Here is a 14,131-nt window from a genome sequence, read left to right as displayed (position 1 = left end):
CCATCAAAAGGTGAATCTCTTCGCGGCTTATTTCGGCGAACAGAGAGGCGGTGCGAAACGTAACACGGGAGCACGTGATGCTGCGGTCACGTGGAAATAGCATTACACGGGGAGGAGGAGAGAAGCCGAAGAAGAGAGGCTTTTTACTTTAGGTGATGTGACGGAAGGTACGTAACATGTCTGTACCAGATGGGCAACACGAGTATGTGTGTTTGGACTGTGGGATGTTATGATTATGGTGTTCCCAGCAGGCAGTTTGTTAGTGAATGCCAAGTCTATATTTGAGTGTCATTTACTGCCCTGATTAAAACAGAAGGAGCAGATTTTTTGGGACGAGTGGAAGGGATGTGGCGGTTTGTTTTTAGGTTACGTGCATGATTGCCAGGTAAGAGATGTACCTAAGAGGGTACTGCCATTAGGTAAAGTGCTTCCACGTAAGGCAGACCCATCGCGAAGTGAACGGGAATGAATGAGCCTTAGTACTGCTGTGAATGCAGGTGGTGGTGTGCTGTGTAACTGGTCAGGGAAGCAGTCCTTCTTCTGTGTCTGCTTTTTTTATTATTTTTTGAGTAGAAGACAAGAGCACGAATAGGATTCAGCAGATGGACACTTTCCCCGGAGAAGACGGGGAGCATCTGTTGTGACAGTCCTGTTGTTATCCGGAATCCCAAGTCTCTCTCCTGTTTATCCGCTCCCATGTCTGCTTTTACGCAGCAGTCCCCCGGGACACTTGACCATTATAAAGAGGTCTAGCTCATCAGGGGTCTCATGCAGTTTGGTACCGCTGCTTGGGGTCCCACACATGGTGTAGCCGTACTGTTATGCAAACAGCAAAATGTATGATACCTGTTTTATACAGCTTTCCGGAAATGTTTATTTTTGGAGTGGATGTTATTACTCCTGCTGTAAGGGGGAGGTAATATTTCTTATCTAGAAATGTGTGCAGTCGTTGGCAAATTAAGTTGAATGAGGATAAATTGTCAGGGTATAATGATCAGATAAATACGAGACTGATGAAACGAGCCCTTAGTTTTTATTTATAAGTAGCATGCAGTTTAAAAACCCTTGGTGGTGCTCTTGCACCTCCCCGGGCTAGAGTGCCTTTGCACCCCGGTGGTGTGGGGAAGTATTTGCTCCAAAGTCTGCCTCACGTGTCATCAGTGTTTTGTTAGGTAATGCCACGACTCAAACAGACTTTAACTTAATATTCCATTATGTCCTACGTAGGTAGCAATTACTGCTGTTGTATGACTAGAGCACTGTAATCAGTCCTGTTGGTACAAGCCAGTACAGTCTTGTGACATTGCAGGAGTTTGTGTTTATTGTAATATTAGTCAGAGTTGAAATGAGTATGGAGAAATTAACAATGTAGATTTCAGAGGTTGTTTAATTTCTGGATTATGTCACTCATTACTACACATGACACTGAAATCCACTGTGAACAGTTACATATTGTGCAGATGTAAGCAATATATTTTGCAGAGTTCTCAGTGTTCCCCTATATTGTAAATTCTGTATATACTCAGGGCATCTTAAGTGGTGTTTCTACAGGACTGGAGAACAGTGCTGTCGATGGTTCCCCTTCTCAAGCACCACCTGTGCCGGTTCCTGGGTGCGCCCCCTTAAGTAATGCATTCCCACACTGTGTATGCTTCTGGCACTGTATAACTCCACCCCCATATGTGTTTGGCACAATATGACCCCACCTCCTTTATGCCTCTTACACTATATAACGCATAGACACATAGGTTGTGTCAGTCTGTACTCTTGAAATAATGTAACCCCTTCTCCAAGAATTTATTGTGCTGTCTGTAGGAATTTAAACTAACTCAGTGCTTATGTAAGTATTTAAACCAGTTTGTTGAGATATCGCTGAATTCAAGCTAACTTTGTACTCAAGTGTAATTATCTAAATAATTAACCTGGTTTGTTGAGTTATTGTTCCGAAAACACAGAGATGACCAACTTTGTAGATAAATGCAAGGTTTTCAAAATAAAGGAGGTATTAATGTATTACACTCAGAATTTTCTGAAAAAAGTTGCTTCTTCAAGCAGACCCGCAGCTTGTCCCACTTCAGCAGCCTTTGACTTGTCAGTTAATCTGGTAACTTTTATTACTTTTCTAGATTCGCATTGTACATCACTTTTGAGACAGGGGCCTTTAGGCTTATTGATTTGGTTCCCCAGAGATTTTGTTAGGTATACAGGACTTGGGTTATGTTTTTGTGTACTTTGTGAATGCAGCAACTGGGAGTCGGGGATTCTGCTTGTGGGATGTCTGTGTCTTTGCTGTATATTTTGATTTTTTAATAGTTTGGAGTTTGTTTCCATTTTTAGAGGATGGGCTTTCTTTGAGTATTCCGTAGTTCTACTGTGGTGTGTAATGGAGATAAAATTTGGAAACTGACTCCTCAAGTACAAATGCAGATTTCATGGAATTCTCTGTGATAAGATCTGCAGGATGGCTCAAGTTACACTGCCTGTTATTAGATCGGTGACATCTGCACAGCATGACACCTGGACAAAGAGTAGAATTCTTTTTTGAACAGGAGTCTGTCATGCGTGCACGCACATTTGCACTTGGTTTTGCATTGCATATATTCTTCCTTTTGCCATAGCTTAACCGGCACTTGTGGCAGGTCTGTATAATGGAAGGCTCAAAGTTGGAGGCTGTAGTTCCTCATTTTGCTGTTTTATATGTGGACTGTGGTGACTGATGCAAAAACACTCAGTAGTCTGTGCTTCATAATACAGGACTATCTACAGCAGTGGTGTTGTTTAGCTTGTGTGGTGTGCAAGGTGAAATCACAGGCCTTGAGCCTTTCAGCACACAGTGTACGAGGAAATGACAACATGTATGTTGAAAGAGAACGTAAAGTCACTACCATTGCATGATTGAGATGTGTGGTGCAAGGTACAAGGGGCAATGCTTTATGTATTGCACATCTGTTTGTGGAATAATAGCATTTATTTTCATACAATAGATATATGGGGCACCTGGCCTTCCTCCACAGGCACTCAGTATGCAGAGACAATGCCAGGTGTAACCAATAAAATAGAATGCTGCTATGTCTCGCAGAGGTAGCCAAATGTATGCACAGCATTTATACTGAACTTCATTGATATTCCTTCAGGCGGAATACTGTTGTGTAAAGAAGCAAGGATTGCAGTGCCATCATACAGAGTTTTCTTCATGATACCACAGTGTAACCTGTCAAATGCTTGAGCAAAGAGTAGAATTCATTTCTCTTTATTCCGCATGAGTATGGAATATATTTTGAATAAGTCATCATGGCTGCTCAGCACAGTGTTGCATCTTCATGCAGACTCCATAGAAAGTCAGGTTATACAGGAGTGACGCACACTTACAAAGAGGCTGATATTGAGCCAAGACCCTAGCTTTACTTCAGTACTTATCAATGAAACCCAGACTTCTCACGTGTACCTATAGTGCACTCATAATTCTTTGAGATTCCTCCAAACGTCAAGTTTGCACAAAATCTTCACTAAAATTGTTTCTGTGTAAACAGAATGATTTTTAAGATGCCTTGGGGAATGTAGAAGAAATCAACGTGAGATTACTGGAAAAAAGGAAATAAATGACTTGTCACTGTTTAGTTTTTCTAAGCCTTGTGGGTTTCTAAAATACCATGATGGAAATGGACATCTTTCCTAAGTTAGGGCACGATTAGAGTTTGTGCAGTTAGTATTCCTTCAGTCTTTGTTAGCGAAGAGTGCTTTTTTCAGATTCTGCATATCTAGTTTGGATAGGGACCAGTGGACCATTGGAGAAAAGAAGAACAAGAAATTAACATTTTGTTCATAGGTAGGTACTAGGCTATCGGCCCTAGGGCCTATACAAACCCAGCCAAAAAGGTACCCTGGCTTTTGCCACCTAAGAACATTATTTTACTGTGCCACTGTCGAGCAGAGCCACAGAAGTGATCCCCGGGGTGAATTTCCTATTTCCCATCAAATCCTCAAGCTTTTTCTTGAAGAGTACGGAGCTTCGTTTGATATAGATAGGTAGTTTATTCCAGAGTAAGTCTCTGGGACAGGAATCTATCCCTCCAGCATGTTCTGTTTATTGTGACAAGGTTTAGGTCCCTAGAGCGTGTAGCTCGGAGGGATTGGGAATTCTTTAAGTGGAGCATGTCCAACAGCTCTGGGTTTGACATAGCTTTGTATGTTAGGCAGAGATCACCTCTTAGTAGGCGATATGTGACGAAGTAAAGCTGGAGTTTTTTGAGACTGTCTGTGTAGGGCATCTGTTTGAGGCCGGTAATCCTCTTTGTGAGGTATTTCTGTGGCCTTTTCAGTTGTAAATGTCTTGTGAGGTACATACCAAAAGGGGCGTTGTACTCTATAATGGGTCTATTGAGTGATGAGTAGAGGGGGAACAATGATTTTTTCTGGATGAGAAACCTTTTGTGATGAGGTGTGCCATGTAGAAGGATTTCCTGTCTACTGTGGCGATGTGATTATCAAAGGAGAGACTGCTGTCCACCTGTGTCCCAAGGTCTCATCACACTTTCGGTGTTACCGCCTATGTTGTAGTTCATGGGTACAGAGTTTTTACCAAAGGGGATGACAATGCACTTTTTAGCATTGAGCTTGAGGCCATGGCTTTGACACCAGGCATCTGTCTCAGTGAGGCCCTTTTGTAGGATGTCCACATCGTTAGGAGTTTCGATTATGGCTCCTAGTTTGCAGTTATCTGCAAACTTAGTTAGCCAAAGACCTTCTGTGTTAGCCTGTGAAGTAGATACCAAACAGGAGAGGACCCAGGACTGAACCCTGTGGTACTCCACTTGTCACCGGTCTGACATTGGATTTGGAGTCTGCTACTTTCACAGTGTGGGTTCTGTCAGTGAGCCAGTTGCCAACCCATCTTGTGACATAGGGATTTATACCTAGTTTAGTGAGTTTGTCTATAATTCCAGAGTGGGGGATGGTGCTGAAAGCCTTGGCAAGATCTAGATATGCTGTGTGAACCACCTTACCCACATCTACAGCTTTGGTGACTGCTTCAAAGAAGTCTATCGGGTTTAGGTGACATGATCTGCCTTTTACAAACCCGAACTGGGTGGGGTCCAGAGTTTAGAGATTACCAATGTCTTTGTTTATAAGTTCCATGATGCATTCCATGGCCTTGCAGACCAGGCCAATGGGGCGTTAGTTCCCAGGGTCCATGGTGGCTCCCCCCTTGTGGAATGGGATAACCATTGTTGTGGTAAAGCAGAAGGTATGGACGGCCTATCCTTCCTGATTGTGAGTTGGAAATGGTAAAACTCTACCATTTTTTTTTAATTCCTTGAGTGATGCCTCAGGATTAGAGGTTGGTAAATGTAGTCCTTAAGATAGATTTGGAAAATTGACAACTAGTTACAACCTCTTAATTTGACTTTCTTAGAAAGTTTCTAGAAAAGATTCTATTCTATGCAACTATACGGCCAAACTGGAGGCTGAGCTCTCTCAACATAGGACTGGCAAGACCAGTCAGGAGGAGAAGGTTACCACACACACTATAGACCCAGTCTCACATAGTACCATCACAACCTCAAATCATACACATAAACACACAAAGACATACTCGGCGGCTCTGATCAAAAATCTACCAAAACAGCAGAGGCCACCAAAGCAGACACCCAAACAACCACCACCTCAGAACACAACACCTGCAACACATAGACCTCACAGTCAGAGTGTCAAACAGTCACAGCCCTTAAGGCCAAACACAATGCCAGACACACTAGTCATTGGTGACTCCATAGTCAGACACACTGACGTCCCGCCACCAGACTGAGTAAGGAGAAGGTCACAGTAAGCTGCCTGTCGGGCGCTAGAATCCGCCACATAACGCAAGCACTCAGGTCTCTCAACAGCAGGTACAAAAACGACTCAGTCATTGTCCACGCTGGTGTAAACGACCTGAGACGTACCTCCTTGGACTACATGAAAAGAGACATTGAGGAGCTCTCTGATTATGTAGCCCAGGCAGGTATGACCCTGACCTTGAGCAGTATCCTACCTTCACCAAGAATGATGCCACAATACAGAGATAAGATGATCAGCTTTAACAATTGGCTTAAACTCTGGTGTCATTCAAAGGGGATCCAATGTCTGTCTGCCTGGGATGACATGCTGGACAAGCCACGCTGCGGGGCGGCTTGCACCTGTCACCCTGGGATTCGGATATTGGCAAAGGCTCTTGCCACCCCATAGTGCCTTTTTAGGCAAGGCTCAAATTCTAAACCTACCACCCTAGAACACAAAAAGGAAAAAAACTAAGGTGATGCTGCTCAATGCCAGAAGTCTAAATCTCAAAATGCACTGAGGCCCTTCTCAGTATGGAGAACATCGTCTGTGCAGTGACAGAAACCTGGTTCAAGGCTCCTGAGAGCACCCCAGCACTATCAGGTTTTACCTCTTATCATGCGTTCCGGCCCCAAAATCCGGACAATACCAAGAAAGGAGGTGGGGTATCCATATTCATCAAAGGCACCCACACCTCAAGACTGGTGGCAACGCACGATGCATCGGAGACCATCCAGGTGCAATTAACCATAGGCAAGACTGCTCTACAAATTGTAGCATGTTACAGGCCACCCTCACAAACTCAGGAACCTCACATGGCCTTCCTGAAAACACTAGAGGGGATAAATGTATCACCAAACACTATCATACTAGGTGACTTCAATTACCCTAATATAGACTGGGAACACTACTCAAGCCCAAACACCCTAGCCCAAAAGTTCCTGGAATTCATAAACTCAAATGCCATGGAACAACTAGTCACCATCCCCACAAGAGGAGAAAACATACTTGATCTCATCATCACGAACATGGGAGCACAATGTTCAACACCGGAGTATACCCCTCACTGGTGAGATCAGATCACAAACTAATCTCTGGAGGTCCTCATCCCACCCCACCTGAAATAAAAAGACCACAGTAAAGAACTTCTCAAGCCGACTTCACACTTCTAAAGACTAGTGTGGTCTCCTTTAAGGCCCCGAGCCGGCAGAAAACAGTACTCAAGCCGCTGAATCATTTACAAATGCCTTCTACCAGCACCTGCAGGACTGCATGGATAAGGCAATCCCAAGCAAAACAAAGACTCTTTGTACAAAGGCAAGCGTCCAGTCTGGTGGACCCCAGCCATAAACAAACTCTACAACAAAAGGAGGAAGCTACTACAAGATAGAGCAAAATCCTTAAAGGTAAGACACCCTTGATCACTATAAGTAAAAACTAAGAGCTCTCATAAAATCATCCAAAGCAAATTTTGAGAGAAAAATAGCTAAAGACTCAAAAGACAATCATAAGGCCTTCTTTAGCTATGTTAGAAACCTGGGAGGAAACTCCCAGATATGCTCAGAACTAGTTCAAAATGATGTGAAGATTACTGATCCTACAGACATTGCCAACATACTGGCTGACAGGTTCAGTGCAAACTATCCCCTCCCCAAAAGGAGAGATATATACCCCAAACATCTCCAACGCCCAAGTGAGAACTGCTCTCTCCAAAGCAAAAACACAGCATCCATGGGACCTGATGGTGTCCCGGCTGTGTGCTCCACGAACTCAACGAGGAATTAAACCCACAGCTAGGACAGCTGTTTAATCATAGTCTTACCTCTGGATCGTGCGACTGCAACTGTGGGCCCACTTCACGAAGGCGGTGCCTCCACCGACCCTGGAAATTACCGCCCATTAGCTTGACAAGCCTTATCTGCAAAGCCATGGAGAGGATCATAATGGACCTCATAAATAAAGACATAGGGAATTTGCAGACTTTGGATCCATCCCAGTTTGGCTTTGTCAAAGGCAGATCATGCCTTCTAAACTTGGTTGACTTTTGAAAACAGTCACCAAAGCCATTGATGAGGAAAGGCAGTCCATACAGCCTACCTCGATCTGGCGAGGCCTTGATACAATACCCCACTCGGGTATCATTGAAAATCTCATCAGCTTAAATGTTAACCCATACATCACAAGATGGGTTGCAAACTGGCTGAGTGACAGAACCCACAGGGTCAGAGTTGCTGGCGCCATGTCAGACTCAAAGCCTGTCATAAGTGGTGTACCACAGGGCTCAGTCCTGGGCCCACTCTTGTTTGGCATCTACTTTTCAAGTACAAGCAAACACAGGAGGGTTATAGCTGACAAAGTTTGCAGATGACTGCAAACATAGTAGAAAACACATCTGACACAGATATCCTTCAGAAGGGTCTCACAGAAGCGGATAACTGGTGCCAGAGCCATGGCCTAAAGTTAAATGCCAAAAATGCATAGTCATACCCTTGGAAAAACAAGGTTACCTAGCTACCAAATAGGTGGCAATCCACTGAGCACAGAAGAAGTTATCAGGGACCTGGGGACCCAGGTTGATAGTAGTCTGTCATTCGACACCCATGTAGCTAAAGTAGTTAGGAAGACCTTCTACATTGCCCACCTTATCATGAAGGGATTCTCATCTAGATCAAGGAGGTCATAGTCTCCCTATACTCATCACTCAGACCAATGATTGAGTACAATGCCCCATTGGAATGTATCTGACCCGACACTTGCAGCAGCTGGAGGCCACAAAGTTCCTCACCAAAAGGATAAAGGGTCTCAAACATCTGTCCTATGCTGCCCGACTGAAAGAACTCCAGCTCTATTCACTTGTCGCCATCGCTGCTCAGAGGTGACCTTTGCCTAACATACAAGGCCATGTCAAACCCAGATTTGATGAATATGCTTCACCTCAAAAATCTAGATCCGTCAGAGTCACAAGGGCGGAGAGACACGGCTATTAATAGGGCGTGCTGGAGGGATAGATTCATCACCCAAAGACTCCCTATGCTGTGGAATAAAATCCCGTATATGTGAGGCAGAGCACCGCTGGCCTTGTTCAAGAGAAATCTTGACCAATGGATGGGAGATCGCAGATATACCCCAGGGATTACCTCAGTGTCACTGCTCAACAGAGGCACAGCAAAATAATGGGTATAGTTCCCCATACTAAAGGAAGCCACAAAACTATGGGCTAGGCTTGTAAATGCCCTCGGGCAGATAGCCTAGTATGAACCTATGAACCTATTCTAAGAGGCAGAGGGGAGCTGTGACTTCATGAGTAACGGAGTTAAGGATCCAAGCTTTTTATGATTTTTACATTATTTTCTTGGGTACATGTTCCTTCATCTTCTTGTGCATGCTGTGTGAATCTGAGGAAATCGCTTTACCAGGCAATGTGTATGCTAAAAGAGAAAAGGGAACATTGATGTGGGCAGGATGTATTGTCTGAGCATTTTGGGGGGTGAAGTTAGAGGCTGTAGGAAGAGATGGAGACTAGGGGGCAGCCAGAAAAGGACCGTTCAAAATGGACTTAAGGGAATAGAACTAGAGGCCCAGAAGCATGAATACATTGCTCAGGTCAATGATACAGTGTAGAAGAGGGCAGGAATATTTAGGATGGTGGACTAAAAAGATATTTTTTTATTTTATTTTACAACTGGATACATATCCATTTTCAGCGGAGGCCCGGGGAGAAAAGCTGCAAGGTAGTTACAAAAGCAAGCATAACCTAATTCAAATTAAGCACAGTTCACAGACTCTAAAACATAAAAGTTATACAATTTCGCAAACATATGAAGTAGTTGAATAAATACAACACACACAAATTATAGGTGAAATAGTATTAAGAGGAAAGCACACTCTAGACTGGAATTGTCTTTTTCTCCCAGAGGTCCACGTCTAAGTCCTGAAAAGGACTCTGCTGTCTAAGTCCTTGTAGGGACTTAGCTGTTCTTTGAGGAGATGGTCCTTTGTAGCCCTGAGTCGGGCTGTCATTAGCCCTGAGTCGGGCTGTTTTCAGCTCTGAGAAGTGCCTTTGTGGGGTGATGGTCCTCAGTAGGACCCTTTTAGTCCACTCAAGGACTTTTGTGCTATACAGATCTCTTGTTGGTGCTATACAAATCTCTTGTTGGTCCTAATAAGGACCTATGTATCTCCTGTTTGGAATGGACGGTGCTGGTGGTCCTTTCCTTATTGCCAGTTAGTCCTTACAAGGACTTGTGTGCCCCATTGTTGGTCAAGGCTGGGCTAATGTGGTGAGGTTACCTTGGGTCCTAATAAGGCCTATCAGTCTTATTAGTCCTAATAAGGCCTTTTGTGCCCCTTGTGGATCAAGGTTGGGCTGGGTGGTGAAATCCCAGTGGGTCCTAATAAGGACCTTGATAGCCCTTATAAGGATTGGTTCTGGCCTGTGGAGAAAGAGTTAAAAACTTTAAGACTTACAAACACCAATAAATAACAGACCAACAAAAACAAAAAATTTAACGTGGTCCACAAAGAAAACGTAAACTGGCATGCAAGATGGTTCCTGGTAAAGGAAGGCTTCTGGACTTCAAGTCCTACAATGATCCTTTATTCAGTCCTTGCAGGTTAGAGAATTCAGTCACAACTTCTTCCAAGCATTGTTCTGAGCAACTAAACCTACTGTACTGTGCTAACATTTATACAGGTAAAAGAGGGTGTGTTCAGACAGCCAATCACCAGGGTGGGGTGTGTTTAGGGCATGGCCTTTGAGTACAACCCTTTGGTGGGTATGGCTAAACATTTCCATGTTTCAGTCCGGTTCAGATTCATTTAATAATGAACAATTTACAATTTTATCTAGTTCTTATTGTGTTCCGTTATGTTTGTATGTTGAATCCTCCTCTAAAGTGTTCCACTCCTTGTTTCCTGGTTTTGTTTATTATTACATATTGGTTTAGTGAATTTGTAATATCTCTGACAGCTCAAACATCATCAAAAAAATGGTGATAAAGTACTGGTACACAAATATTGCTAAAGATTTAGTTTACTTTGAGCAAGAACATAACCAGTGAGAACTGAAATACTGCTTGAGACTTTTCTTGAATTGAGTTAGGGTAGTCTCTAGAGTAATGTCAGCAGGCAGTGAGTTCCAAACAGATAACGGCAGGTTAATGATATGTCATCTGCTCAGAGCTAGCTGCAACAACTTGAGTTAACTTGCTAAACAGTAGGTAATCTTCCCTTGATAGCCTTGAGTATACATTTTTAAGGTAGAGAAAGAGCTACACATCTATAGTTGTTAAAGTAATGTTCCCCTGTTAAAGTAATGTTCCCCTGTCTTTGCCAATTGGTCTACTGCACTGCAGTTAGGTTTATAAGCAAGCATTACCTCCATTACTTTGAACCTATATGTTGTTAGAGCAGTGCCATACCCCCTCTTTTCACTAACCTCTCTTCCACTTTCACAATAAGATATATGGTACCATTCTTTGAGTTCTAATTCAGCAGTGTTCTGTTTCATCAACATGCCCAGTTGAAAAAGTGTAGAATCACAAAAGTTTGAGTTTGTGGGTGGCTTGCCTCCATAACTTCGTGAAAGTTTCTTCACCTCCTGCATCCTTTAACTTCATCTACTCCACTCCAAGGTCACACCACTTATGGAAGGGCTAGGTAATGTCATCAAAATAGGATGTTGTGGAATTAGGACTCAAAAGAATCATGGTGATGCCTGCAGAATTATACAGGCGGGGATCTTCAGAATCAAACCGTTTACCCTGTGTCTTTGATTAAAACACCGTTATACCAACCTAGAACCTGGCCTTATGAGCATCTCCCATGGAATGCCTGTATGATTTCATGAGATGGGATCTGGCTCTATGAATATCTTCCATCTATTCTGAAAGCAACAATGAGACATGGAATCCTAAGTGGAGATTAGTATTGTGTCAACATATGGAGCTCAGCAAAGGTTTTGAAGGGCTTTAAGTTTCTAATGTTGCTGTTAATCTGTTAATAATCCCTGCTGCAAAGTAATTTTATAATGAAATGACAGCAAATGTTACATGTGATGAAACTGACTTTAACTGCAAACATTGCTAGGGGATTGTGACCACATTATCCGCTCAGATGCCTTCAGTTTCAAGTAGAAATCTAGCAAGTTTGTAATGAAAGGACTGATGCTTGTCTAGCTTTATCATAAACTTTTCTCCACATTTCCAGTAAATGTAGACAGTGTCCCGATAGACTGCCTTGGCTTGAAAATAAGCTAAATAAATTCACTGCACAAAATAGTTGCCATACCAAACTGCTCTAAAGTTGCAGCAGAAAAAACGCACCTGTTAAAATGCGATAGGTGAATTAGGGCACTGACCACAAATGACTAATCTCAGACCCAGCCCAGATGATAATCGGGAAACACTGGTATAATGCAAAAAAAACCCCAGCAAAATTAGTTTGAGTACAGTAAGCAATGTTTCATTTCTAGGTTCACTTAATTTTTTTTCTAAAGCTGTTCACATTCTTCCCTTATCCAGCCAAAGTCCTCCATATGATGTAGTACATAAATTTGTTCCAAATAAAGCTCTGCACAGAAATTTCTTTTTTAAAAAAATGAAACTTTGTGGGAGTAGTCAGATGTTTAGCAGTGTTCCCCAGATCTGGCAAATAAGCCCATGTACTAATGCAACAGTTTCTAGGTTACATATCTGGGCATAGGGCTTTGTCCTTTCTTATACCAGATTAACTCCCTAGAGGGAAAGCTGCATAACCTACAGCATAAGAATACAGAGCCAGCACCTAGGCATAGAGGGTTAAAACTTTACTTACAGCCCAAGTGGCCCAAGGCTGATTAGTAGCCTGGGAGTCTCGGGCACTGATAGGGGAGGGATAGGTGTTCCCTTCCTTGGGTGCTTGCCTAGTCATTCCTCATGCCGATCTCCAGCTGAGTCTGAGGAAATGGGGAGGGACATTGCCCAAACAGGGTTTAGGGAGGTTGACATTGGCTGAGTTTGTTGTGGCAGAATTATTCTCCATGTGTCAGCATTGCTGTCCTATTCCTTGGGTGATACAAAGATGCACATGAGAGGGGAATGGGTAACCCTCCCAGCTGACATTAACTGCATGACCCCAAAGACACCATTAGGTTCCCTGCCCGCCAAGGTCAAGGGCATTGGGCTATGTTGAAGTATGATGCATGTAGACCATGAACTACTCAAAAAGATGCAGTCGCCTGAAGCCAGCACTTCCTTTGGTAAGTTTTTTTTCCCCTTAATCTCTGTTTCAATATGCTTCACCAGTCATTGCTTTCTTCTGTTCTGATGAGCCCCCCCCCCCCCCCCCCCAAAAAAAAAAAAAAAGAAAACCTGAAAAATGTAACTTCCAGTTCTTGGCAGAGCAAAACTTGCAGCTTGTCTTTTTTAAATCTAATCTTTCTTAGTTTTTACCCTCCACCCTTTTCATGGGTAACCTGCTCTCCATTATACCCTTATAAAGGCACTTCATTTCAGTGGCATCTGCAGTAAATGTTCTCAGCCTTCACTTTCATAAAATTGACTCTGCATCCATTGTTTTCTGTTCATTATCCCATATTCTGCCTCTAGAAGGAAACCAGCAATCACCCCAATTCTCACTGTAGTTTTAAGGCTTAGCACAGTGCCATTACATTCTTTGATTTGTCAGTTGTGCAGTTTTGATGCACTAGTTTTAAGGCTTGGCACAGTGCCATTACATTCTTTGATTTGTCAGTTGTGCAGTTTTGATGCACTAGTTTTAAGGCTTGGCACAGTGCCATTACATTCTTTGATTCGTCAGTTGTGCAGTTTTGATACACTAGTTTTAAGTTTTGGCACAGTGCCGTTACATTCTTTGATTCGTCAGTTGTGCAGTTTTGATACCTTAAGTGAACTCTCTAGCTATCCTTCTTTACTTGGACATCTCTCTAGTCCTTAAATTTTGAGTCTCACACAAACTTACCTTTTTTTACAAATTTGTAAACTTTAAAATACTGACATGAACCTGCTTTTTCAAGGCCCTATCTCTGTGTTCTGTCTTCTACAGGCTTTTGGGGGAGATCTATGCCTGGTATACAGGGCATTGTCAGACCCCATTCTGAAGGGCCTCCTGCATATCCACAAAATAAACAGTACCAGAATTACCCGTTTTAAAGATTTAAACCTTGCCTGTGATATAAATAGGACCTACTGGAAAGAGAGGCAAGTATCGCAGAGACTACCCTGTCTATGGAACATGCTCCCCATCCATGTGAAGCATAGTTCCTCTCTAACCCAATTCAAGTGCAACTTGGACAATTGGATGGGAAATTCATCCC

General features: G+C 43.0%; 1 protein-coding gene across 2 annotated transcripts in view; it reads left to right on the top strand.

Moving 5' to 3' along the window:
* Positions 1-85: 85 nt before the first annotated feature.
* MPND (MPN domain containing) overlaps positions 86-14,131 on the top strand; it is a 1,899,579-nt gene continuing 1,885,533 nt past the window's right edge. Inside the window, exon 1 of one of the 2 annotated variants that reach the window (XM_044090604.1) lies at positions 86-167. The gene's annotated coding sequence lies outside the window, so the exon portion shown is untranslated. Of the gene's footprint in view, positions 168-192; positions 386-14,131 lie in introns of those variants that run through there. The other variant, XM_044090605.1, reaches the window with a different exon arrangement.

Source organism: Protopterus annectens, chromosome 13.part0 (assembly GCF_019279795.1).
Source record: "Protopterus annectens isolate FY-2018-M chromosome 13.part0, PAN1.0, whole genome shotgun sequence".
In the NCBI taxonomy this organism is placed as follows: domain Eukaryota; kingdom Metazoa; phylum Chordata; order Ceratodontiformes; family Protopteridae; genus Protopterus; species Protopterus annectens.
This window is presented reverse-complemented; position numbering and strand designations above follow the sequence as displayed.